This window comes from Octopus bimaculoides, chromosome 1 (genome assembly GCF_001194135.2).
Source record: "Octopus bimaculoides isolate UCB-OBI-ISO-001 chromosome 1, ASM119413v2, whole genome shotgun sequence".
In the NCBI taxonomy this organism is placed as follows: Eukaryota; Metazoa; Mollusca; class Cephalopoda; order Octopoda; family Octopodidae; genus Octopus; species Octopus bimaculoides.
The window spans coordinates 101,880,772-101,885,242 of NC_068981.1; the positions used below are offsets into that span (position 1 = coordinate 101,880,772).

Sequence of the window (4,471 nt, forward strand, 5' to 3'; positions counted from 1 at the left end):
GTAAATTATTTGTAGCCAGAATGAAACCAGAGTGTTTGTGGATGTGGTGTAATTGGAGAAGTTTTAGCATTTGGTACGTGTGTAGGTTGAGAAAAGTGGAGAAGGTGAGTTTGGAAAGGAGTTCTGTTGTGTGTGGGTGGGTGTACAATGTGAAGGTGAGTACAGGAATGAGTTTTATTGTGAGTATACAATGCAGAAATAAATGACTGAGTAGAGATCAATATTTAATATGTTTTCCAAGCTGGCATGGGTTGGATAACTTGACAGGAAATGCCATGGCCAGGGACCACACCAGGCTCTGTAGTTTGTTTTGGCTTGGTTTCTATGGCTGGATGACCTTCCTAACACCAACCACCCCACAGTATACATGGTGTTTTTTACATGGCATCATCACCAGTGCTTTTTACATGGCAACAGAACTCATACTAATATTTTTACATGAACCCTTGGTTTAAGGATCTTTTTTCTGTTGTGGTGTGTGTATATAAAATGGTGAAAAAAGGAGTTTTATTGGATATGTAGAATGACGAGAAAATTAGTCAGGGAAGGAATTTTTATGTGTAAATACCTGCTGACACCAAGCACAACTAAGTGATTAAGAAGTTTGTTTTATAATCATTCAACCTCTACCATGGTTGAATATTTTCTTAAATCCACCATTTCGTCAATCGCAGCTGCTTCCAAGATTCACCACTAATTCAGTTCTCAAATTGGAAACTGTTATCAGTTTTAAAGAGGACACTTCCTCAGCTACACTTTGGCATAAACAGTTTGAGATTTGGTTCAGTAGAAAAAAAGTTACATCTAAATATGTAGGGTCTAAAGGTGGGCAGTAAGGCACCTATTCATCTTCAATTAACATAAACTTTTTTATTTTAAAATAAAAGTATACTTTTCTTTGGCTTAAATGATAGAAAGAGGCACGAGGAATTCAGAATTGTTAGTTGCATTGAACAAAAATTAGTAGAAAAAAAGTTATGAGGTGAAATGTCATGAAATTTCAAGTCAGTAAGTGAGGAAGTAACGTTCCAAGCAATAATGTTATAAGAATATATTTCTAAAATGAATGTTTACATTCTAACACAGTGAGGTGGCAGAAACATTAGCGTCCCAGGCACAATGCCTAGTAGTGTTTTGTCTGTCTTTTCGTTTTAAGTTCAAATACCACTGAGGTCGACCTTTTGTATATTTTGTTTTTTTAATTAAGTATTTAATGAAGTTATTTTTAATATGCTGTTGAATTAGGGTAAGTTTAACTTTTATTATTAATTTTTTCCTTCAGCTTTTTTTACTTTTCCTTTTTAGTTGTTTTCCTTTTCTTTTTAGTTAATTATTTAATCAGCCTAGTTCATTAATGTGTTACATGCTTCAGATATGTGCATCTAAATTTATTGGGGCAGGAATATAGTCATTTTTGGCTGTGTCTCTATGGGCAGACCTGAAGGCATGTAGTAAGGCGGTCCAGAAAAGGCATTAGTTAAAAGTGCTTATATTCTAAATTTACTTTTTAAATTTCAATATTAATTAAAAGGGATTTTTCATAAATCAAATTTATATTAATGGGATGTAGGTAATTTTAACTTGTGTATATCTGATATGCTTTTATAATTACTGTTGTATTGAATAATTATTGATAGATCTAGATTACCAGTAGTCAGTGCTGTTATCACCAACTCAAAATCTAGGTTACTTAAGGTGAGCCTGGTAACTGATGGTTTTGGGGTCTTGTTGTTTGTAACTTTTGGTGAGCTATGGTGCAACCAACAAAATGGTAAAATTTCCTGCCATTAATTTGGTGTGGATGGGTAATATCAATCACAACATATATTTAAATTAAAAATGAAAAAAGTTGAAATATTATCTTTCAGTATTTTATAAGTTAAAATCTTAAATTATTAATTGACACATTATTGATTATCTTATAATAGCAATGCCTGGAAAAATCATGGATTACATGGAAAAATGCAAGCATGGAAAGAAATATTCTTAAGATTATAAACCTGGAAAAGTACAGGACAAGTTATTATACCTGGAAAAGCATAGGACAAGCTATCACTTCTAGTAAAGAATAAGAAACTTCTTACTTAAAATATTACAGCTAAAATTTAAATTTGAATAGTAAAAATCATTTTATTATAGTTTACAAATAACACTATACTTATTTAAGTAGAATTTGGCTAATTTACTACCTTAAATACAGAAAAATGTGACTAATTAGACAAACTTACAAATTAGCTGAACAGTTTTGTGCAATAAATCTTAAAAATAAGAACTGTAAAGAGTGATAAATTAGAAGAACTGGCATTCTTTGCTGCAATATTTTAAGCAAAAGTTTCTTACTCTTTACTAGAAGTAATAGCTTGTCTCCTACTCCTGCTGGCAACAATTCTCACAGCTATGCTCTAAGAGCATTCACCCCCACTACTAACTTGGTCATCAAGGTAATGGAAGCTATCTACTACCTCTAGCTTGTCCACCTCCCTGGCAGTTGATGAAATCTATTTTCAGGGCATTTTCAGTGTTTACTGTATACATAAAGTGGAATTAACTGGCACTCTGTCAGTTAAGATGATCAGAGTTTCAGTTGTTCTAATCAAAAGAACAGTTTGCTTGTGAAATTAACACGCAAGTGGCTGTCCACTTCATAGACACAGAATGTGACAGGGTTGGCCCTTTGAAATACAGGTACTATTCATTTTGGATCTTTCTGATTTGGCGGACACCATTTGTTTTCTAACGAAACACTTTCAAACTTGGGACACTGATAGAATGTATCATATAAAACATCTTTTACTCTTAGTGTTGTTGAGAAAAGTTTATATTTTTAAAGTTATTTCGTGTTAAAGTTGTTGTATTTCAGTAACTTCAACCAATCACTAATGTCTATTGAGGTGAAAACAATTACTGCTGTGGTTTGTCAACAACACGTTCTGACGGTGTAATGAACTAGGCTGGATTTGAACTAATGTGCCGGGAGTTGGAACAAATGCTGTGAAGCATTCATTCTGATGCTCTAATTACTCTTCTAATTTGCTGTTTCTGATAACATTTTGTTTTTTAATATTTATGTTCTTGGTAGTGCTATTTTATAACTGAGTATAATGTATATTACATTTTGCATAGTGAACTGACTCATGTTTATAGACATACATTCCAACTGCAACCATCTATTTTGTTTTTCAGATATAATGCATCTAGGACTACATTATCCAGCGTAATCTGACCTTTTTTAAGATGTGAGGGTATAGAAAATTTGGCTGCTATTTCCAGTAAGTTGAGTGACTCAGCTTGTGTCTTTTTTTTAACATGTTTACCATCTTTTCTATAACAAAGGTGCTTTGATCCATGTAACTGATATTGGCTTCAAGTTTTGGCACAAGGCCAGCAATTTTGGAGGAGGGATTTAAGTTAATTGTATTGGCTCTAGTGTTCTACTGGTACTTATTTTATCGATCTCAAAAGGATGAAAGGCAAAGTTGACCTCGGGAGAATTTGAACTCAGAATGTAAAGACAGGCAAAATGCCACTAAGCATTTTGCCTGGTTTGCCAGCTTGCCACCCTCCACATAGTCGATATTGTTGTTGTTTAGCTCCAAGTCAGATCTGATACAATGAAGACTTTGTCTTTTTGTATATCTAGGACTGCAAAATTTTGTATGTGCTTCCATTTTTGAGATGGTAGATTTGATGGAATCTGGCTGCTATTTCTAACATAGTGAAACAATCACTTAGTGAGTCCTTCATTGGCTTGCGTAGTGAATACTTCGTGTGTGGTTTATTGTTGTTGATGCTTAAGCCTCAGGGTAACTCTGAATGAGCAGACCTGTCATCAAAAGATATGAGCTGTGACCATCCAGAGATTTTGTAAATCTAGGAATATATTATGCAATGTCTTTTTCCATTTTTTAAGACAGTTGGGGGAGATTTATGGGTGATTTGATTGCTATTTTTAGCAGGTCAAGTCACCGTAGAGAAACAACTTCACTTACTCATATGTTGTTGCTGTTGGTGTTTTAGCAGGTCAGCTTTGCTTGACCAAACTTATGATCATATGTATTCCAGCCAGGATCATCACTGCTTTTTCCAACATCTATTGTTAAGGATGATAGGGTGTAGTTTGAGTTAAATTTAATATCATTTCTAGAGGGTCAACTGACCACACAGTAGCTTCCTTATGACTCATATGCGGGATGTTTGTTTTCACAGGTGCAATACTTGTTACATTTACAGGTGTAGTGACAAGTGTGGAACCGGTTGCATTTTGTATTTACTGTTATATCATATTCATATATTTGTGTGGTGCTGGTTTTACTGAGAATATAAAAGTCTCTAAATGTGGGATTTTATAACAGAAATTTCCACATGTATGAAGATGCACATGCAAAGAGGTAATGAATGTTCGCATATATACATATATATATTTATACTATCATCATTTTAATGTTTATTTTCATGTATATATATATATATA

The 4,471-nt window shown here is 33.6% G+C and overlaps 1 protein-coding gene across 4 annotated transcripts in view; it reads right to left on the bottom strand.

The window, feature by feature from the left end:
- LOC106874363 (uncharacterized) overlaps nucleotides 1–4,471 on the bottom strand; it is a 607,119-nt gene that overhangs the window by 167,273 nt on the left and 435,375 nt on the right. The gene's annotated exons all lie outside the window — the stretch shown is intronic.